This window comes from Canis lupus, chromosome 30 (genome assembly GCF_003254725.2).
Source record: "Canis lupus dingo isolate Sandy chromosome 30, ASM325472v2, whole genome shotgun sequence".
In the NCBI taxonomy this organism is placed as follows: Eukaryota; Metazoa; Chordata; class Mammalia; order Carnivora; family Canidae; genus Canis; species Canis lupus.
In genome coordinates, this window is record NC_064272.1 from 12,864,886 (window position 1) to 12,888,747 (window position 23,862).

The 23,862-nt window shown below is 40.6% G+C and overlaps 1 long non-coding RNA gene across 5 annotated transcripts in view; it reads right to left on the bottom strand.

The window, feature by feature from the left end:
* Nucleotides 1-808: 808 nt before the first annotated feature.
* The window catches only part of LOC112675984 (uncharacterized), a 100,968-nt gene continuing 77,914 nt past the window's right edge, over nucleotides 809-23,862 (bottom strand). For 4 of the 5 annotated variants that reach the window (XR_003146224.3, XR_004810808.2, XR_007407402.1 and 1 more), the window contains one exon: nucleotides 809-933. This is a non-coding gene — a long non-coding RNA (uncharacterized LOC112675984). Of the gene's footprint in view, nucleotides 934-17,826; nucleotides 17,937-23,862 lie in introns of those variants that run through there. The other variant, XR_007407400.1, reaches the window with a different exon arrangement.

A 23,862-nucleotide genomic window follows, 5' to 3' on the forward strand; every position in this document is an offset into this window, starting at 1 on the left:
CTTGGACACATTACTTAAACTTTGCCTTTTATTTCTATAAATAAAACAACATAATAGGGATAAAAATAGGGATAAAGCTGTCATTAAATTTAAGTTGATGTTGTAGGTGTGTAATAAGAACTTGCTTCATCCCTCCTCCATTTAACATGCTCAGAATAAGTAGTTAAATAGCCATTAAAAAACAGTGGGTTGATTTGAAAGTATAGTAGCTATAAGTCAAATTGCCTGGGTTCAACACTCTTAATAACTAGCTATGTGACTTTAGACAAGATATTTAGTAATTCAGGGGCACCTGGGTGGCTCAGTTGGTTGAACATCCAACTCTGATTTCAGCTCAGGTCATGATCTCAGTGTTGTGAGATCAAGCCCTGCAATGGTCTCCATGCTCAGTTTAAGACCCTCTCTTCCTCTGCCCACCCTCACCATGCACACATGTATACATTCCCTCTCTCTTTCTAAAAAAAAGGGGGGGTATTTAGTGATTCAGTTTGGGATTAGAACATAATAGTGTTCACTTGATAAAGTTATGGTAAAGATGAAATGATATAATGTATGCAGATGTTAACATGAAGATGATGATGACCACAGGAATGGCAGCTTTCCTGACTCTTAGCCCGGATGCGGGTATTTACTGCCTCTGCCTCACCTCCCTCACATACTTCTATTGCTCACGTGTAGACATGACACATCCCTTCCCCCAAACAATTAAACGTACTCTATTTCTCATGAAAAAAAAAAAAGTGAAACAGGAAAGAACATTTAAAACAAATGTCATTTGATTTTACAGATGACATATTTTTAATGTTACCTGGGGAGATGTTGTCACGGTAAAAAGCTGATACTCTGTGGAGTGTGGTAATTCTTCCATAATGGCTTTTTGAGGAATAGGAGTTGTGTGCTGCTGAAATCCTCCCTTTTTGCATTCCATAAAATCTACAAGAGAAGGAGCCACATGTAATCCAAAATCTTCTGCAATGCAAGTTGGGATCTTAGAACCCCTCCCAGCAACTTCATGCATCTTCTAGGGCACTGACCTTGGGCATGAAGTTGTGTTTTTGCAGATCTGCCTTCTAAAGTATCTTATTTGTGGAGGGAACACTCTGGTAAGGAGTGTCGGCCCACTGAAAATTGCTGTCTGATGGCCATTTTGAACAACACTTTACATTTACTCCAGGGGTAGCTCTTTCCACAGCAAGTTTCCCTGTGGGTTATGGAAGTGGTTTAAATAGCCTTTCTAAGAGCTCTGCACTGCCAACTCTGGAGAGATGCTTTGATTTCTGAAGTTGGACAACATTCATCCAAACAATATCCACTTTTAAGGACTGAACAGCAGTACATCTTGAACATTCATGCTGTTCTCAGCAAGGAGTTGCTTGGCCAGGGTGACGGAAGGTAAGGCAGAGTAGAACACATTGATCTGTTGCCTTAACATTTTTAAACAGTCATATAGAATTAGGATAAAAAGGATATGAGGGTATAAATGAGGAATAGGACATTCCATTTTGGGTCTCTGTATGTAGCTTAAAATGTAGCTATAATGTTAGGGGGAAATCTATAAATGAATCATCTATTTTATTTTGTTTTAAGGATCTATTTATTGGGGTACCTGGAGGGGGACTCCATCAGTTAAGTGTCTGCCTTTGTCTCAGGTCATGATCTCAGGGTCCTGGAGTGGAGCAGCATGTCAGGAAGCAGAGGCTCAGTGGGGAGTCTGCTTCTCCCTCTCCCTCTGTGCTCTCTCTAACAAATAAATCTTTATTTATGTATTTTAGAGAGAGTGAATGGGCAGGGATGGGCAGGGAGCAGTGGGAAAGAGAATCTCAAGCAGACTCCCCATTGAGTGCTGAGCCAGACCTTATGACCCTGAGATCAGGACCTGAGTTGGAATAAAAAGTCAGACACTTAACCAACTGAGCCACCTGGACACCCCTGAATCTTCCATTTTTAAGAATGCTAAATGTGAGCCATTGTTTCCTCCATAGGGGGAGTTTTACATTTGTGATATAAACCTTTAGGGAAACTATGGAATGTGAGTGTCTCTGTTTACTTAGGGAAGGGATGTGGTTGATGATAGGGACTTCAGAGTCAGATTTCCTAGGTTGGAATTGTGGCTCTTCTACTTACTGGACAAATTACCCAACTCCGGTGAGCCTCACTTTTCTAATCTGCAAAGTGGGGATTATAGTAGTACCCACCTGATGGAGTTAGGAGGATTAATGACATAATTGTGTAAAACTCTCATAACTAATGCCTGCCATACAGTTAACACTAATACGTCATTGCTATCTTGTTGTTTTTAATATTTTCAGTTATATTTATAACCAAATAAAGTTCAGATTCACTGTTTTAGACCGAACAAAAAAAAATTTTAACAAAATATTAACCAAATTCTGTAACATCACCAATTAGCAGTTGAACAAACGAGCCTGGTAGCAATGAAGCAAAAGCAATCATATCAACACTTAGTGATTTAGAGTTTACAAAATCCTTTTGCCTATGTTTTCCTCAAATTGATCCCCAAATGGTCACTGTTAGAGAGCATTACTCTCATTTTATATATGAGATTATTTGGCTCAGGGAAAGTGACTTGCCCAAGGTTGCACAGGGAGTTAACTGTAAAACCCTGGTCTGTTCCAATTCCTATGCAAATGTGCTTTCCTTTACATTATGCTGCCTTCCACATGCAAGAGATAAACGTTCTTATAATTAGACTATTGGCTGCATATTATAAATAGTGTAACTAATTTATCGGGGAAAGCTAAGGGATTTAAAAACAACACCACAGGTCCCTGAAGCAGCATCAAGTGAACCTGGACGTGACTGCCATTCAAGCCCTGTTCACGTTTGCTCTCCACTCTCATTAGCTGTGGATTCCATGGAATGCTCCACGCTGAGCCAACTGAACATGGATTGCTGTCTGGAGAGCTTTTGGAAATACATGCTTAGAGACAGCACTCAAAAATTCATCAAAAATGGGGGACAGGATGACAAATTGCAAATCCAAAGGATTTATTTAGGTCTTTATAACCTAAGTATGAAGCAAAATTAGGCCTTGAACAGATTGCTATGGCCCCGCCTCCCCACTTGACCTTCAGGGTAGTTATGGAATCTGCAGCTGCCTGAAGGATTTAACCACTGCTTCCCCAATACCACCATCTTTCCTCTTTGCTGTTTCACTTATATGTGCTGCCAAGACATGTCCTCCAGGCCATCAACTATTTGAACGTTACCCATCTTTCAGATCCACCTCAAATTTTACCTCCCCAGACAGAACCCACATTTATAACACCTACTTTTGGATTCTGAAAGAAATGATTTCTTAAATCACTTACATTGCCTTTAATTTTAACTGTTGCACATTTTTTTTTACATTTATGTGCACTTCCCTTCCCATAGAACCCCTTTTCTTTTTTTTTTAAGATTTTATTTATTTATTCAAGACACACACAGAGAGAGAGAGAGAGAGAGAGAGAGAGAGAGAGAGAGATAAGCAGAGACATAGGCAGAGGGAGAAGCAGGCTCCATGCAGGGAGCCTGGTGTGAAACTTGATCCCAGGACTCCAGGATCACACCCTGAGCTGAAGGCAGACTCTTAACGGCTTAACGGCTTAAGGGCTGAGCCACCCAGGCGTCCCAGAACCACTTTTTCCTGAGGGCCAGGAACACATTCTTCACTTCTATGTATTTTTCCCAGAACCTTGAATAATGCCCTGTAACTACTAGAAGCACAGCAGATGCTCAATTATCAATTGATTACATTAAAAGATCAGTTTATACATACACACCAGCCATGTACCTGATTAAAATTGCTAAAAGCAAAAGATGCAGAAATCAGCAAAAAATTAAAAACAACTGAAAATATTTTTCAAAGCTCCTGTAATGGGACAGTATTTTCCCTCCAGGGCTTCACTTCCTCTTCAGGCACCCAACATCTGAATCTTTGCTCTTTTTGAGACTCTATAGATGCCCAGGGGTTATTCATCTGTAACCCCTGCTTCCATAGGCTCTCATTCAAAATGAAAACTAAAGGATAGGACCAGCAAGGATGTGGGATGTCACCCTTACAACTCTTTCAGATGCCTCTTCTGACCTACCCATTGTGGATGGGTAGCTCAAGGTAAGAAGGGAGAGTGGAGAAGTTGCTAACCAGGGGGGAGAGGGTCCCATTAGAAGTTCACCTGGTTGGTGGGGAAGGTGGCAAGGAGCATCCCATGGAGGCCCCTTGGTCCTCATAAAGAGCACCTGATAGAGGATGAGCTTTCATACCTTCGGGGTGACAGGAAATTGAGGTAGATTCTACATAACAACAGAAAACTGGACCTGAGCAGTGGTTGCCCTTTGTGCTGGGTGGGAGGAAGTTTTGCTGACCTAGGACCTTGAAAGCCTGACTTGAAGCCTCTGACATCAGCACAAATCACACTCCCTGATTCAGGAGTAGCTGGGGTTTCAAGCTTTCGGAAATTGATGTATTCTTTCTTTCCCATTAGATTGTACTTGCTTCATGAGTAGCAACTCTATTTCCCATGCTTCAGTTTCTGCCTCGCCCGGACCACCGTGTGTGTGTGTGTGTGTGTGTGTGTGTGTGTGTGTGTGTATGTACATACAATGCCATAATTTTGACTGGTATATGTATGGAACCATTATGCTAGGAGCTTCATTACTGGAAGCCATTTCTGTCAGTGACAATGGATTGTAGGTGGCTTCATGGATAGTGGAGATTGGAGTTTAAAACACAAAACTTCAGGCAGAAAAGAGAAGAAAATATTGTTTCATAGTTGCACGCTTACAGTGAAGCTGTGAGGGAAAAAAATGGCAGCAGGACCAGCACACCTCAGCAGTCCTGCTGGTACCCTCCATGAGTGTTTTACACACTGGGTCACAACCCATTCATGACTCATGAAATCAATTTAGAGGACCGCCTCTGTGTTTAAAGAAATAAATACAATAGCATATTAATTTAAAATAATGCTTAAAATTAAATAGAACAGAAAATATGAGACATACCACACTCTAAGAGTATTATTCTGTGAATTTTTGTTTATATACAAGTATGTTCTGATTCATGATAAAAAACATATTTCTTAATTATAGGCTTATAATAGCAAAGTATTAAAAACAGCTGAAATGACTCACAAATAGAGACTTAGATAAATAAATGAGAGTACATATTTCCAATCAAACATTACACATGAAGGTATGGATCTACATTTACTGGCTTGGAGAAATGGGTATGATATGCTGTTAAGGGGAAAAAAGGTAGACTAAACAAATAGTAGAGAATGGTCCTATTTATATAAAAATATGTGATTCATGTGTGTTTGTGAAAAAATAAATAATTGTCTGGTAAGATGTTTGTCAAAATACTAAAGATGTTTCTCCAGGTGGAGTTTCTTTCTCTTTTTTTAAAGATTTTATTTATTTATTCATGAGAGACACAGAGAGAGAGAGGCAGAGACACAAGCAGAGGGAGGGAGAGAAGAAAGCTTCATGCAGGAAGCCTGTCATGGGACTCGATCCCAGGTTTCCAGGATCACAACCTGGACTGAAGGCGGCGCTAAACCGCTGAGCCACCCGGGCTGCCCTCCAGGTGGAGTTTCATTGCATTTTTGTCCTTAATTTCTTTTCCTGTTTAAATTTGAGAAGTATCAATTTTATAATTATACATACTTTTTTTTTTTTTTTTTTTTTAGAAAAACACAAAAGAAGAAGTTTGTAATGGAGGATATGTAATGTTCAGTGAGAGCATACAGACGTGACTGCTGGAAAGGATCAGGGAAGAGATATATCATGAACTGAGTGTTACAGGAGAAGGTATGTTTGTTAAGCCTAATAAGGGATGTAACCCAGGTGGGAGTGATGCACAAACAGGTGAGTGGAGGTGAGAGAGACTGTGACACAGTGTGTGTGTGGCTGACAGAGATTCAGAGGAAGAGGATAATTTTCCAAGGATAGAGGGCAGAGGTTGTGAGCTAGGGGATAAATCGTGGAAAACTACCAAAAGATTTTAAGCAGAGGAGGAGTATGCAGCAGCTGCTGTTTAAAGTCCTGCCTATTTCCTACTGCAACATCGATTCTCTATATGCTAATAGCACCTGCCACTCTCAGCCCAAAGGCTTTCTCAGGCTGCCGGAGTGTGTGGCTCAAGTACAGAAGAGGTCAGAGTTCCAGAGAGTTAACCTCTCAGAAGCAGCTAAATATGAACAAATGAGTTGGTGGATAAATACCCCGGCTTTCTTGCCTCTGGGGTGAAGCAACTCAAATATGTTTTATATGTTCCCCAGACCTCTCTGGTAGAATGGAGCCCTAATGCCCATACCAGTAATTTGTTCCTTACTGTGCCCATTATGGCTCTATTTTTTTTTCCCTGCCTCACATTCCTTGGCTCATACTGGTGCTCCTCTCCGAACCAAAATCCTCATACACAAATCTTTCACTCAGACCCAACTTCTGGGGTAATGCAGCTTAAGGCACCAGCTTGTGTTGTGTATATCTCTTTCCGTATGAATATCAAAATAGCTAGAGGTTGTTTCTGTGTGGTGGAATCTTAGGTGGTTTTTTCCTTTCATTTTTAATCTTTGTTTTTTAAAATGCCAACAGTTTACTTTCATTACTCTTATAACAAAAGTAAGACCAAAAGTTATTCTTTTAAAAGAAATATATATATAATTTAATATATATATAATATAATATATATATTATATAATATATATATTTTTACAGCATGGAACTTGTTGAGGTAGCCACTGAGGTATCTCATACTATCTGAAGTGAGAGATAACAAAGATAAAAACTTATACCATGGAAGTAGGAAAAGAGGTGAAGGGTTAGATTTGAGAATTCTAGAGATGGAAAGGGGGGAAAAAGTGCCCAAATGGGTCAAGAGCTCACAGACTTTGGGGAACAAATACTTTAGCAAATACTGAGGACAACGAAGAAGAAATATGTTAAGGGAGAATGATAATATGAGTTTGGAGAAAGAGTTCTTTTAAAATGATTCAGGTGGAGATCTCTACTAGGAATTAGAAATATTAGTCTAGATAGAGGGTTGAGAGACAAAGAATTGGGAATGACAGGTGTGTGCTTGATAGAACAATCCCTGCGGTGTTTAAGATTGCCTTATGAAGTCTGCACAGTGAGCAAGAAGCAACATGAGAACACCATCCTGGGGACTTCATTGTTTATGTTCTGGGAAGAAGAAGAGGAACCATTCAAGAAGACGGAGAAGTGGTCAGAGCTGTAGGAAAAGAGCTCGGAATGAGATGTGGTATAAAAATTAAAGAAGTGGGAACATCCTCTTCTGACAGATGATTTAACAAGGGCAAATGCAGGCAGGCTGACCTGCCCTGAGCTGCCTATTTTGTCTTCTTCTTCCCCTTCATCACTGGTCGTATTCCATCTGTTTCCACATAGGCTTGGTCCCTGTTGGTTCACTCTGGTAGGTAGTTCCAAAAGCAAAGCAAGTCAAGGTATTTTAAGAGAACCAATTTCTAGCCACCATTTTAAAAAGTTATCTTTTCTAATTACTGAAAAATAGGCACAACAAGCATCCCTGAGCTTCACATCATCTCTATATAGTTTTAAAGTAATTAAACAATGAGGCCATTAGGCTGAGGTGGCTCTAATGCCTTAGTGGCCTGTGTAAGCAAATCAAAAAGCCAGCTAGCACCAGTGCACTTAAGAACAACCACTTAAAAACAGCCAACTAGGCTTTCCCAAATAAGGCAAGTGCTTAAACTATAGTCAAATAATTTCCTTGCTTCCTACAGTTCTTCTCTATAGAAACCTCTCTCTCAGCTCCTGCTGGTGGAGCACTCCTCACCACTTTCAGTTTGGTGCTCTGATTTGAACCAATGCAAGTTCAAGTCAACTCTTGAAAATTTTACTGTGCCAGGATCCCTGGGTGGCTCAGCGGTTTGGCACCTACCTTTGGCCCAGGGTGCGATCCTGGAGTCCCAGGATCGAGTCCCACGTCGGGCTCCCACGTCGGGCTCCCGGCATGGAGCCTGCTTCTCCCTCCTCCTGTATCTCTGCACCTCTCTGTCTCTCTCTATGTCTATCATAAGTAAATAAATAAATCTTAAAAAAAATTTTTTTTTACTGTGCCTCAGGTTATCTTTTAAAGGAATGATCACATCTGTTTAAAGTAACTGAATATTCAATAATTTGTATTTTTGAATCACCATGTGCCTTCATCAAAGGTTGAATACAAATGGACTCATCAGCATGAAAGGGATCCTTCCAAACCTCTGAGCAAGACTTCCTTTTGTGGTTGGCCATCATCTTGTCCCCTCAGAGAGCCTTGTGATTCCTCAGTTCATAACCCACTAGAATAGTTCACCCCTAGAAGATCCTAACCCCTGTACTCTTCTTACAGGCAATCTTAACTCCAGCCTAGACCTCAATCACAGGTAATTCTGGGAATAAAGGTGGCCTCTGGGCCTCTAGGCACAAAGTCAGAGAGGCAACGCTCTGGCTTAGGGCTCTCCCCTTACGGGAGGTAGAAAATTGCTCTTAATATTTAAGACTTCCCAACTCCTGGAGGTGTGTATTTCATCCAAAATAGTTTAAAAACTATAAAACCAGAGGAAACAGTTTTGAATGAATATAACTTTTGAGTGACTTTAAAAAATGATTTTACTCAGAACACACAGAAAAAAATAAATCATTTTCAAAATGGTAAGGAATCAGGGTTTTCTAAATTTGAAGTTGCTCCTAATGATTTAACGTAGCTGGAGGGAAAATGAAGTCTCTTCCTGTCACTGACAGATCGTTCACCAGGAAAGGTAAAAAGGCACATACACCTAAAGAACAAAGTTTGGTGTTCATAAGAAACGATGGTCTTTCCTAAAATGAAGTTCCAGCTGAAATGTAAGAAGTCAGCCAGAGGCAATGAGTCCAAGAGTTTTTGAAGAAGGCATCAGAGAGGAGTGATAGAGATGCAAATTTCTAGCTGTCTGTACAGCTTCAATCCAGCGGAGATCTGGGTTGAAGAGAAACTATTTCTTCCGGACTTTAGTGTCTTGTATCTGGAATTCAAAAAAACAAAAAAAAAGTTGGCAGGAAAAATAGAGACAGCCCAATTTGGGAGCCAGTTTGAGCTGCGCCTTGGAGAAAGTTCCACTAACTTCATCTTCCCTGTTAGAATTCAGAAAAGTTCCTCCTTTGCACCTTAGATCCACCTTCATCTTCTTCCTCAGGTAAGCAAAGTCCTGGGACAAGGTCACCAAGCACTCCTTGGTTTGTGAAGCTAGGGGTGATCTAAGGAATTCCCTTAACCAGTAGACAGTATGTGAAGTAGATAAAAATGCACCACCCTCCCTCTCTCTTCCCTTACATGTTTGAAATAAACAGCGTGTCCTTTTTCTGTTGAGGATTTTATTGCAAAATACTACAGAAAAACACCTGGGGAGTAACAAAAATAACTGCACTGACAGCATTAATTTTCAAGAAATCTTCAAATCCTTATTGTCTTTGTCCCTGTTCTGAAATGGGAAGCAGAGGGAGCTAGTCAGCTTTGGGCCATCAGAGACATGCTAAGTTGTGCTTAAAGAATCAGTCCCGGGGATCCCTGGGTGGCTCATCGGTTCAGCACCTGCCTTTGGCCGAGGGCGTGATCCTGGAGTGCTGGGATCGAGTCCCACATCGGGCTCCCTGCATGGAGCCTGCCTCTCTCTCTCTCTCTCTCTCTCTCTCTGTGTCTGTGTGTGTTTATCATGAATAAATAAAATCTTAAAAAAAAACAAAAAGAATCAGTCCTATTAAACCCTACCTGCTAGACAGATGGTTCCCATCCAGCGTTCTGCACCATTGCAACTACTGATTATTGGCACTAATGTCTACCAGCAAAGCGGCTCTGCTTGTTGTTTATCAGCTGTTTGGGACCTTCTGCTTTGCCAGGGTTGCAAGGCAGCAATCCAGACATGTTCTGCAGTAGAGGAAAAGGTGAGAGCGCTGTGTGGAATGTGAAAGCCCAGGGGAGGAGGTGAGAAGCAAATCTGTTCAGTCATAGAAGGAGAAAACTTAAGTACACACTCATATGTGTGTGTGTGTGTGTGTGTGTGTGTGTGCATGTAGTAAAAGGAGAGAAAAGAAAGGGAACTGTAGTTTCCTCCCCTGGACTTTCCCTCCTAGTCTAATGTCACCCTTGGGACCATCTGCAAATGTCTGTTAATATGTCAGCCTACATTCTAGGATCTCTGACCTGTGCTTCTGTCCATCTGCTATTTCCTTTGGATTCTTACAAATGTCATAACCCTACCACCTGGTTTCATTGACATGTCAATAGCTTGCTGGTGCTGTGACTCTTGATCTTCCCTGCTGAGAGATAAATTGTGTAGAGTCACACGATTAAGCCATTAATAGCAACTAGCCCTTATTGAGCACTTACTGTATACTGGCATTCTAGTAAGCATTTTATCCATAATAACCTAACAAAGTAGGCTTTGTTTTCTCCATCTTATAAAGGTCAAGTGCATGAAGGTAGCTGATAATTGGCCAAAATAAGATTTAGCTATAGGAAGCCTGAGGCCTGGGACGCCTGGATGGCTCAGCGGTTGAGCTTCTGCCTTCAGCTCAGAGCCTGATCCTGGAGTTCCAGGATCGAGTCCCACGTCGGGCTTCCTGCATGGAGCCTGCTTCTCCCTCTGCCTATGTCTTTGCCTCCCTCCTCTCTCTCTCTCTCTCTCATGAATAAATAAATAAAATCTTAAAAAAAAAAAAAAACTGAAGCCTGAGGCTGCAGCTGTGTTCTTCATCTCAATACTCATGCCCTTCTCCACATGACTCCCACAGTTTCCTGTTCTGAGTTTCCATCTGCCCAACTGTCTGGCACTTCCCTCCCCCAACTTTTTAGGATCTGCTGACTCAAGCCCTGGTTCTGTTGGCTTTGTTCTCTTTATTTCCCCTGTAATATATTCACTACATGGCTATTCTTGCTTGGCTTCACTTTCTATGCTTCTAAGTCAATATTTTAGTCAAATATGATGCACTGCCATTTTGGAAAAAGTGCCTCCATAGCCAATCATGCTGGTCTTTCTATCTGTAAAGTGGGATAAGGAAAGAATCTACCTCTCTACCTCCTGTGAATACTATGAAGATTGAAAGATAAAATATACGTAACACTCAACACAGTGCCTGACACAATATGAGTGCTAACTATTTTTGTTATTTGCTTACTAAAATAGCCCAGAGGCAATAGTATATTCATTTTTTGGATGGAAAAAAATGGAGCATAAGTGGCTAAATAACTTGGCTCAAGGAAATGTTACTAGTCACTGGCAGAGCTGGGTAGAGTTTATGTGTTAATATTCATCTCCTCTCTCAGCTCCTGCAGAGCGGCTCCCTGCAGACCCCATCAACTTCCTACATTGTTGGGTATCCCACTGCCTTTCTGTTTATGGTTTTGGGGTTCACTTCATATTTTCAGTTAATTTGAAGAGCAGAGATCATTTGTATTCCATCTAAGATGATCAGATTCTCAGGTTCACCCTAAGATCATTCAAGGGCCGTCAGTCTTGGGAGCTACAAAGGCTCACTTTGGGTGTTCATAGGATGGTATATCAGTGTCAAACATTCAAAGAGGGCAACAAAGAGCCTGATGCAGGAAATGTTTGAGGATGTTCAGTCAGTTGTGTGGTTCACTTCAGTAATAGAGGAAGCGGACAACTGAGAGTGGGGGAACCCAGTTGCATAGGAAATAAAAGTACCAGAGAAGCCTGGAAGACTGTAACAACTCTGTGTGACAAGACACTCCATTCCAAGATCAGGGACAGCTATGCTGGACAAGTATTTCAGGGGAGGAACATTGTGGAGCAGAGCAGAAAAGAGCAAAGGGAAGTGTGCTCCTTTCATCCCTTCTCCAAGTGTACCCTGGGTAAAAGCTCTAACTCAATTTAAATAACGCTTGTTCCTAGAGGGGGCTTGGAATCAGGAGGATTTTGCCCTAGGAGAACCTTTGTTTTTACCTTAAAAATAACTAGCATTTCCATGTAAGGAAAAAAAAAGCAATATTGCTTCATATGAGATTCTCTAAGGTTTAGGCAGGTTTTTTTTAAAGATGAAGAAAAGCAAATTACTTTCTTATTTACATTTATGCTGTCACCCCTACACCCAGCAGTAGCTTAAATGTAAGAGGAATCCAGAATAATAGAACAAAAATCTGATGCAATGCCTGATTAAAAATGCAAATTTGAATTTGCCAGCGATCTTCTAGCTAAGCAGAGTAAACAGGGAAGGAGAAAAGGCAGCTTAAGGTTGGTTAGATAATTGAAATGATCGTGTGTGCTGAAGGAAGTAAGGAATGTGGAGTCCGGCCTCTGAAGAATAAAGAGAGACTGGGTAAGCCCTGGTGACTCAATGGGTGGAGGGGGCTAGTCAGGTTCCCCAGAAGGATGCTTAGCAGAGTTTAGGTTTTTTATTTCCATGGATTGAGTCAGTGACACTTGGAGGAAATCCAATGAGCAGATTCTAACTGGACACCGGGATGCTCATTTCCAAGGTAATAAAGATGTATAAAGAAGATGGCATAACCTTGCAATATAACAACTACACATGCAAAAAGTGAAGTAAGATAGAGGATGTACACACCTTGAAGAAAACCGTAGCATATTTGTGGGAAATAATGGTGCACAGGGGAAGTGCTAGGGGACCTGGACTAGTGGGGTGGTCAGAAAGTCTTTTGGGAAAGGACAGTGGTTTCGTTGAGTGGGATAGAAATGAAGGACAGGAAAGATCATGGATGAGGTGAGAGACCATTGCTTTTACAGACTCAGAACAATATAGGAGCAACATCAGTGGTGACGGCAATGTCAGAGAATCTTGTTGTGTCCCTCGTTAGTGTAATTCCACGTGTCTTCCCAGCCCAAACCTTCACGGCTTAAGTCTGCCCATGGAGCTGGGGCACTGGTTGTGGTGGTGGTGGCGGTGGATACATGCACTCCTTGGAGTACTTTAAGCTGGAGGAGGCTTCACTGAGCTGGTCTGAGACTGCATTGCTGGGATGCAGGGGCCATGCCTAGTGAGGAGGAGTCATTGATCCTCTGTGAGCTGACACTGAAGACACAGAGCATGACACCTAACGCGGTGGAAAGGCTCAGCAAATATAGAGATGACAGGGTCAGGCCTGAGAAAGAGGCCCAGTCGGGTGGTTGAGGAACTGGTCTTTAAATTGAAGGTAAATATCAAGATACTCTTATATGTGTGTATAGGAGGTCGGCTGGGGACAGCTTCTTTAGAAAAGGGGGGGGGGATTAGAAAATTGTCTACAAATTATGTCATTTAGTATATTCCATACTATGACTCACGTTTTCATTCCCAATTCTCTTACACTTTGTAGTCTAAGCAAGGGACTCTTAATATTCACCGGAATCACGGAGTGAGGTTATTAAAAGTGAGTCTAGGTCTAGGTAATCAGGGCTACCCTCAGAGATTCTTATTTAGGGACCCAGAGGAAAAGATTTCTTGCTATCCTTCCAGCCAGGAGGGGGAGCTTGCGTTGATTTAGTTAAACTGGGGTTCTCTTTCTTTAATGATGCTTCCTCTATGCTTGTTCGTGGGATTTTCGTTCTGTTAGGGATGTTCTCCCTTGATATCTCTGTTGAAATCCTTACTTTAAAAACAAAACACTGATAAAGGTAGTAGATGCCCAGTTTATCTTACTAGTTTGCTCTGCTTCCTAGGGCCCTTAGGTCATTCAGGCTCTGTGATGACAGGGAATTGCTTTGTGCCCTCCAGGGGTTGAAGCGCTCACAGTGCTACAGGACACCAGGAGAGGGCAGCAGAGAGCTGGAGAGACCTTTGGTAGAGGCCCCAGGAAGCAGGCTGAGAGCAAGCCAGAAGCAGGTGAAGGAGGAAATATGTGATCCTTTAGGAGGCGCAGGGTATGCCAGTTGTCTGTGGTCCATAAATTAACCAAAGACCAGAGTCATTATTCAGACGAAAAACTGAAATCGATAGGGGATGCAATAGGGAGTGGCAGTTTTAAAACAGGAAGAGATGAAAATAGGCTCTGAGATATTGCAGGGAGCCTATGAAGGCAAGGCAGCCTGTGGGGTGATGGTGGTTCAATGACTGCTCATGAGACCCAGGGCCCTGGTGAGTCTAGGTCTAGGTACAAATCCAGATCAAGAGAAAATGCTTGAAAGGCTGAGCATACTGTTACAACCTAGGGATGCATGTGAACTGCACAGAGAAGACTATTTGGGGTAAAGATTTCAGGGAACTGGAAAAGTCCTGACATTCAAGGAGGGCATAAGAGGTCCCTGCAAGGTCAGTGCTTACGCTCTAAGGAAAAAAATCTTTAGAAGGACAGGCCAGGACCTAGGGGTGTTATGTAGATCGAGGCACACATGGAGAATTTAGCATACAGGGCAGGTGAGCTGGAACAACACCTTTAGAGGAAGCATTTCCCAGCCAGTTCTGCAAGGGCTTGAAAATGCCACAAGATTTTGTTATTATTGGTAATGCCTATTTGAATACACCTTGGGCCAAAACTTCCAGAATGTAGTTTAGCACCATAGTGCTTAAAGTGTGGTCTGCAGACCAGCAGCATTGGCATCACTTGGGAGCTTATTAGAATTTAGAATTTCAGATCCCACCTCAGACCTGAATCAGAATTTGCATTTTAACAAGATTTTAACAAGATTTAACAAGGTGATTCCTATGCATATTATGCATATTTTAAAGTTTGAGAGATACCAATCTAGCTGCAAGTCCAGACAGGGTTGGGTGGCACTGATGCCTATAGAAGATTAATAAGGGCATCCTGTAATAAGAAAGTCAGGGGAAATGTCTGCATTTGAATGACAGTAGGTGGCATTCTTACCAATAGATAATGTAATGGTACTTTCTTTGGGTTTACTTTTCTTGAACTATATTCGATTCCTTATAGTTACATACAAAAATCAACCAACCGATACCTTTTTCCAGGGCAAACTGTACCCTACTGCAGACTGAAAGAAATCAAAGTTGAAGGCATTGTCTGAGGTGAGCAGGAGGTTTCTAGAATATTTTTGCTATATGTGACCCAAGGACCTCATGACCAGAAACTAGATTTTTATTTTTTAACTTTTAAAAAGTAAAAATGTTTTTAAGGTAAATAAAAGCAATTCAACTTTTAGACAGGGGACCATTAATACTAACATTGCAAGAGGGTTTCTGTTTGTATGAGTTTCTTATTGCTGTTATAACAAGTTGCCACAAATTCACTCACTTAAGACAATATAAATGTATTCTTTTACAATTCTGGAGGTCAAAGTCCAAACTGGGTCAACTGTGTTCACTGGGCCAAAGTCAAGGTTTCAGCAGGGCTGTTTTTTTTCTGGAGGATCCAGCACATAGACTGTTCTTAGTCTCTTCCAGCTTCCAGAGGCTGCCACTGGCATCCATTGCCCTCTCTGGCTCCTGGCCCTTTCTTCCATCTTTGAAGCCAGCAGCATAAGCATCTTGCTCCTGTGGTTATCATGTTGTTCTCCTCTTCTGTATCAAATCTTTCTCCAATTCCCTCATATAAGTACACTTGTGATGACATTTAGATCCACTCAGATAATGAAGGCTCATCTCCTCATCTCAGGATCCTTAGCTTAGTCACATCTCCAAGGCCACTTTTTTTTCCACAGAAAGTAACATTTGTGGGGTCCAGGAATCAGGGCTTAGTATTTGGGAGGGGCAGTATTCAGCCAACCATAGTGTTTAATGAAGATGTTAACAAATAATATAAATACACTCTTCCATTGCTTAGAGTAGCCTAGCCTCTTTCTTAGTATTGGAAAGTCAGATTCAAATCAGAAAATGACTTGGAAAATAGAGAGTGATTGCACAAGGAGTGGCTTTTTTGTGTGAGCCACAGTGAGCCTTGAGGAAACACCCTACCCCACAGTGTCCCATCATTGTACTGGATCGCTCATGTGAACCAGAGGCTGTCTCCCCTACTCTGGCCTAGCTTACACAGCCATAATGCTCTCTCAGACATGCGTTTTCTGCACTGGCCCCCTCCTATAGCTCACGAATTCTTTCTTTGGATGTATAAAATTATAGAAGAAGCCCCAGGTTTGGGGGCTCATGAACCATTTAAGAGTATGGTCCATTCTGGTCCAGGGAAGATAACAGCTCTGGAAAACAAAACAAAACAAAAACAAAAACAAAAAAACAGTACAAGTAAAATGCTAGTGGCATAATCTTAGGATATTTTGGAGCTTTGGAGCTTAGAAATTACCTAGTCCAACCCCTCATTTACTGATGAGAAATAAGTCCCAGAGAGACAGTGGTAGGTCCAGGGCCATACTTTGATTTGTTATTTAGTCAGCTGCCATGTCTAAGAGTTATAAAGAGGAATAGAATGCAAAAGAAGGAAACAACAGATGGGACCCATGGATCTAACTGGCAGGAAACTCCAACATGTCCACTGGAAAGTAGGCTTTGAGAATTTCTGAATTCAGACTCCAATGCTCTGTAGGCTATGGACAAGCCTGGAAACCTGGTGCTATCCCTCCAACACTGATGAAGTAGGAAAAGTCGCATTTGTTCCCCAGTACAAATCAGAAAAATAAAATCTGGCTCTCTCTTTTTCAAACTAGAGAAAAAGTTTGCTTACCTCCCTAGAGGCAAGCTCTCTCTCAGTTAGGTAGCAACTTGTTGCCAGCCCAGCCCTCTGGGAAGCAGCAGAGTTGCAATAGGCAAGTCCCCTCCACTCCCACGAGAATCCAACAGGGACATGTATGGGAGCTGGTGGACGTCATTGCTATAGCAACATGGATCAGGGTAGAGGAAGCTCTTCTTCCTTCACGCTAAGCACCGATGTGCCTGAGCTGAAAGGAGAACTGAACTGACTGTTCCCCAGGGGGGCTTGGGGCTGAAAAAGTGATGCCATTGACCCTCTCCATATGTACCATACATCTATCTTTACCATATGCCTTGGCAGCCCACTGTTCTCTACTATATGTCAAACACATTCAAAATCTTCTTTGCGGCTCTCAGAATATGCTTGGGTACAGTATGATCATGGTGGCAAAAAGCTATGAAGTTCTGAGTCATTTTTGTCATGCTAATTAAAATCATAATCCAGTGATCTTAGGTCTAGGCATATATTTCAAAATACCTCAGATAGAATGGGACTCCTTAGGATTTGTTTTCCTGAGTAACTCAAAGGAGATTAAAGCCTTTTCGCAGGGACAGCAAGGACATTCAGGTAGCCTAACAAAAACCATAATCAAATACAAAAATGCAAGTTATTTATCCTTGTCTGGGGGGTTGAAAATACATGCTTCCCTGTTTCTTTTTGGGGATCCTGTTGGTTAGCTGCTCTCTGCTGTGACTGGGAGGCCTTCCCTCAAATTAAAGACTGGCTAACAGCAAATATGATGAATGATAACTGCTTGAGAAGACTGTAGACCTTGCCTCGGCTTCTCAGAGATGCCGGGACCGGAGGCCTCTCAGCAGTCTCTTGATCTTCACTTGACTGCCCTGTGGGCATGTGCAGGGGTCCATGTGCAGGGTCCCTCCCATCTGGCTCTTCGGCTTGCATTGTAACTGCCGCTTTTATAGGTCAAGCAGACTAAAATTTGCTAGTTTACTATCTTTTTGCTTTCCTGCATGGGAACCCCAATTCTCCTGGAGGTCATGTGGATTTCTCTGACTAAGGGAATGCTCAAAATCAAAAGTACAGGAAAGGAAAGCTCAGGATATTATCAATCTACAAAAAGACAAAGAAAAAATAACTGGAAGGCCACATATCACAATATTAACAGTAGTTATTGATGAGTGTTGATCTTTTTTCCATGTGAGTCTGCATTTTTCAAATTTATTTTTATCATAATGAATCAGAAAGACAATGACACATGTCCGTGAGAATAACTGTGCTTCTCTTTGCAACTATAAGGTAGAGTGAGGAGAGATAAACCACAGGGACTTTTTTGGTTATCACAATGGGCCAGGATCAGGTTCTGTAAGTAATGGAAAGAAATTGCTCAGATGCCATTTTGAACAAAGCATAAAATCAAACTAAATTTGATTTGGTAAATAAGATGCCCTAAGGCCAACCCTACTTAGAGTTACTTTATATTACTCCACACAGGCATGTCTAAATGGGTCCTTTATCACCCTCTAGACTAATTACATTTGATTAAGGGCTTCCTTAAAAGCTCTTCTTTCACGGTGAATTTTAAATGACCACTAACCTCCACTGACTGATGCTGTGGGGTCATCCATGAATTGATTAGGTAGTGCTGCATTGTGCCTTTGGGATACTCATGCTGTGGGGCCCCTGGAACCCTGGCTCTATAAATCAGTGTGCAGGGATGATAATTAAAATATTCTGTTGCTATTTCTGTGCTGTAGCTCCTCTGTGTAATATCATCACCATTTTGTCTCATTCCCAATTGGTGCATTCTCCACTCATCTGGTTTTTCTTTACATTTCTCAAAGGTATCTTGCTCATAGCTGGTTGCCTAATTTGAGGCCATTATCTCCCCCAGGGTTTTATTCCAGAGGGTTTTGTTTTACAGTTTTATACCCACAGAATGGGATGGTAAGAGAAGTAGGGAAGGCAAATGGGTTGGACTATTAGATATGTCAATTAAAAAGAGAAGAATAGATCTTAAAAGTTCTCGTTCCAAGAAAAAAATGTAACTATGCATAGTAACGGATATTAATTAGACTTTGGTGATCATTTTGCAGTATATACAAATATTAAACCATTATGTCATATACTTTAATTTAATGTTATATGTCAATTATATATCAATTAAATAAGAGAAAAACAAATGTCAAGTGAAGTTTGTGGTTGCCTACTCAGAATTTGTTTTTGAACAATACTGAAAACATTGTAAACATAATGATTTTGATTTCAGAATAATCTTTTTCAAGAATCAACAATGAAAAGTGATTACATCTAGTTTTAATATATATTCAATATATACTATATATACAAGTTTAATGAATTTTAAGTGAAGAATATACATATATTTCAAAATACTCCAGATACAAAGGGACTCTTTAGGATTTTTTTGGAATAATTCAATAGAGATTATTTAAACCTTTAACAGTAACAACAAGGACATCCAGCTAGCATAATGAAAACCACAACCAAATATAAAAATGTAAGCTATTTAACCTACATATATAGTATATATACTATATGTATATATACTACGCTATACTGTGTAGCATAGTATATATACTACATAAAAACACTTTTCATATATATATATATATATACACATATATAAACATATAATCCAAATATATGTATATATGGGTAATCCAAATGCATTTCAAAGTAAACAAAAACTTCAATCTAACAGGCTTTGCTATAAAAATGGTCACTTGTTTGGTACATAAATCTGAATCCAAATTTGGCTCTCGCTCTCACTTAGGTGTCTCTATTTGTGATTCACACACAACCCAGGAGAAAGAATGGGAGAGGGGGGAAAGAAACCAAGGTTCACACAATAAAGGTCATAGAAACAAAAGTTTCAATCAAAGAATCCCAAAGGAAAATAGGTTATAGGGAAGACTATCCACTTAATAAATGTGGCTTTCAAGTCACCTGGGTGGCTCAGTGGTTGAGCATGTGACTTTGGTTCAGGGTGTGATCCCAGCATCCTGGGATCGAGTTCTGATCAGGCTCCCCACACACAGGGAGCCTGCCTCTCCCTCTGCCTATGTCTTTGACTTTCTGTGTCTCTCATGGATGAGTGAATGAATGAATGAATAAATGTCACTTTCTGAGAAGAGGAGAAATTTAATGTTACTTATTGGAAAAACAGAATTCTTTTAGAGGGTTTAGTTGTTAAATAAGCAGGCTCTCTAGCTCTATGCCTATGTTTGGATCCTGGCTCCTCTACAAACTAGTTGTATGACCCTAGGCAAGTTGCTTAACTGTGATATTTTTCCTCAGGAAACTGGGTTGGCTATAGTAGTACTTGACTCATTATTATTAGGAGTCACTAATAAATGTAAAACACTTAGAACAGTGCTTGGCTCATACTAAGTATGTAATAATTGCTAGATCTTATTATTTCTGTACCCTTTAACTGACATTTTGTCAAAACTTTCTTAAGAAAGGTTAGGTGTTGGTGTTAGAAATTTTGTCTGAAGATTGAGATTTTTAAAATTTGTCCTAGTTTTACAGCTGCTACTCAGTTGCTGCACTGTATTTTGAAGTTTCTTTTAAGAATTCATGATAGCCTGGCTATCATCTTTTCCAAACATCCAGCCCATGCTATTAGAATAATAATAGTAATAGCAAATATTTACTGAGACCATTTAAATCCCAGGCAGACTTCTAAGTGCTTTATATGGATTAATACTTTGGTTCCTCATAACAACCCTATAGCATTATCCCCATTTGACAGATGAAGAACTTGAAGTTCATAAGGGTTGAAGTATCTTGTCAGAGATTGCCCAGCTATGAAATGGCAGAGCCATTATTTTTTAAGATTTTATTTATTTATTCATAAGAGACATACAGAGAGGCAGAGACATAGGCAGAGGGAGAAGCAGGCTCCCTGGGGAGCCTGATGCAGGACTTGATCCCAGGACCCCGGAATCATGACCTGAGCCAAAGGCAGACTCTCAACTGCTGAGCCACCCAGGCGTCTCACTAACCAGAATTTTTGAGCTACTGGCCATCAATGACTCTATGAGATTAGTCAGATTGATTAAGTCTGATTCTTTTCAATAATCCAATTAAGTAGAGGCACAAACATTTCTCTGATAGTGGTTCTTGCTGATTTGTCTCCATGTGATTTATCGGTGAGCTGCTCCCTTTCAGTATTGATAGCTTCATACATAAAGAGGAATGTATGTCACATTTTTTAAAATCTCTTGATGCCTTCTGTAGCCTTAGATGGAAATTTGTAACATTGGAACCTTCTTTGTTTCTTCCATTCCTTTGTTTTCCCACATTCAGCCAGCTACTGAATATTCTCCGTTCATTTTCTTATCTTGTATAGGAAAGATTTTGCTAATTTGTGGGAGCTAGGTAGAAAAATTGGCTGGAGTTGTGCCATTGGAACAGTTTGTCAAATATGTAAAGAAGGCCAGGTGTTAGAAATGAAAGCCTTCTTTCTAAAGGACAAATCTCTCAGGATTTCCTTACAGGAGTACATTTGCCCCCGGGTCCTCCACTCTTAATGGTGGACCTTCTGGAGTGAAGCCCAGCCTCAGGAGGAAGATGTGTGGTACCCTGACTACTGGAAATTGATAGTTCAATGTGTCTCAAGGGGTAACTCTGAGCTCTGAGGACTTTATTTCTCTATTCTTTTAAAAAAGATTTTTTTTTAAATTTGAATTCTTTGAACTTAAATAGTCTAGTTTCTTAGTGTACTCTTTTATTCAATATTTACTTATTTAAACTTCTTTCATCTTTGTTTTATTATCTTTTTATCTAGTCTGAATTTTTAGTTTGCTATCTTGTTTGTTTTATACTGTTATCTTCTTGTATCTAAATTGTATGTATTTGCTTTATACCTGTTTTCAATTTTATTTACACTTTGTTTTATCTTTACTGGCAAGAGAAAAGCAAAGAGGTAACTAGCTGAAGGACAGTCCCTAACCTAAGGGAGAGTGATTGAATTCCTTTATCCTACTAAATATCTCATTAAATAGTCCTTTAAGTTTTCCTCTGTGCTTTATTTTTTCTTCCTCATAATGAAATTTCAACATAAAATATGTGAAGCTAATTATGTAGATTCACCTGTCAACTTCATCTTCTCTTAGTTTACCCTGTCTTTCTAGGATAATAATATTTACTTTTAGTGCCAGTGGTTTTGAGTTAGAATTGTGCCATTTCTTCAGAGTGTTGAACCAAACTTCCCAATTGCTTTCTGATCCAAAATTTACAGTTTCTATTTTTTTCATAACTGCTGGATATTAAAGAGGCCTTGCATGCAAATCATGAACCATTGATAAAAACACAGGTGGGGTGGGTCCTTCAGAATAATCTCCCACAGCATGTTTAATCCTCCCTTAATATTCCAACTGTTCTCTCCATTCTTTCCCAGGGCTCAACCCCATAAATTAGAACCCTCACTATGATTCAGGAAGCATTCTGATCACTGGATAACTTGTCTCTCCAGCTTGAGTCTCCTTCCCTAGTGTTTCTTCCTTGTGGAATGCTTTCATGTCACTTTTCTTGAAATACATCCCTCTTCTCAAATGCCTCCACGAGTGCCCCATGGCCCATGCAAGGAGTCCAAACGCCTCAGCCTGGGGTTCAAGGCCTTCAGGTTGTCTCCAGCCTCCTTTTCCAAACAGATCTCTAATTCTCTCCCTCACATTAGACAAAATAATCAAACAATAGTTTGCTAGTCTTCATTCATGGCTCAAATGTTTCCATGGTGGTTTTTGTGCTCATGTGCTGTTTTTTAATATATTTTTTCTCCATTTGTGAATGTCAATATTGTACCTCCTTAAAAGCCCCTTTCCCACTTTTGACTCCTCTTGATGAAAATAATCACCTTTTCTGTGATGTTCCCTGGAGAAATACTATTTTATAGGATTAATGAGGGTTTTGGCCCTACACGGCCCTCAGTTCAAATTCTTACTGCACTATGTGTTAATTATTTGACCCAAGGCAACTTATTTAACTTTTAGAGCCTTGTTTCCACATTTCTCTCTCTCTTTCTCTTTCTCTCTCTCTTTCTCTCTCTCTCTCTCATACACACATACAGAACTTCAATTCCTGAAGCTAAAATTCTCATTTGAAATAGCCAAGCTTCCTACTTTTTCTGATTCTATCTGGATCTAAGAGGATTTTTAAAAAATATTTTGGGCAGCCCCGGTGGCGCAGTGGTTTAGCGCTGCCTGCAGCCTGGGGTGTGATCCTAGAGACCCAGGATCGAGTCCCACATCAGGCTTCCTGCATGGAGCCTGCTTCTCCCTCTGCCTGTCTCTGCCTCTCTCTTTGCTCTCTCTGAATGAATAAATAAATAAATCTTTAAAAAAAATTTTATTTATTTATGAGAGAGAGAGAGAGAGAGAGAGAGGCAGAGACACAGGAAGAGGGAGAAGTAGGCTCCATGCAGGAAGCCCGATGCAGACTCCATCTGGGACTCAGGCCCTGAGCCAAGGGCAGACACTCAAGCTTACCCACTGAGCCACCCAGGCCTCCCGAAGAGGATTTTTATATATGGAAATATACCTCTTTGTCTGAGAAATGTCAAGGTCATCCTAGACAGACTATCTTAAACAAGTCAATTTGCATAACCATCTTTATACTATTGAGGTCTATTTGCAGGCCTTCAAACTGTGCAAATATGCTGACACCCAGTATATTAAGTAACAAAAATAGTTAAAAGCATTAAAGTTTTTAACTAAAAAAAGCGTTGGAAGTGTTGTTAGTTGAGCAGGAAACTCAAACACATACAGGGAATTTGAGGGACAGGGGGCTTCTTACAGAAGATGAAGAGAGGGTACAATGAACAATTAGCTTGGAAATAAACACATCAATGAATGCAAGGAAAGCAAGGATAACTTCTATCTGATTATTCCAGTTTTATGATGGGGCTATTTCATCAAAGGAATTTAGCCAGTGGGGCACAAACTGACATGGGCACAGTTGTACCTGGTGCAGCACAATCTGCCTAAAGGTATAAAGGCAGAGGGAAAATTGAAACAGAACTAGAAAGAGACAACAGTGTTTTAAGCGAGGAATAGTCAGGGGTGAAAGCTGGTTTTTAAGTGGAAACATACCTATCTCCAATTTATCTAGGTTAGTATCACTTTAGGTTGAATAAAAACAGACTGGAAGGGGTGGTACATATTTTGAAAAATACTTATTCTTCACAGGATGTATTTAACAATGTGGAGATTTCCCTGTCTCCTCCTCCTTCCTAAGAATTGAGGGACCTGAGAGACTTGTAGCTT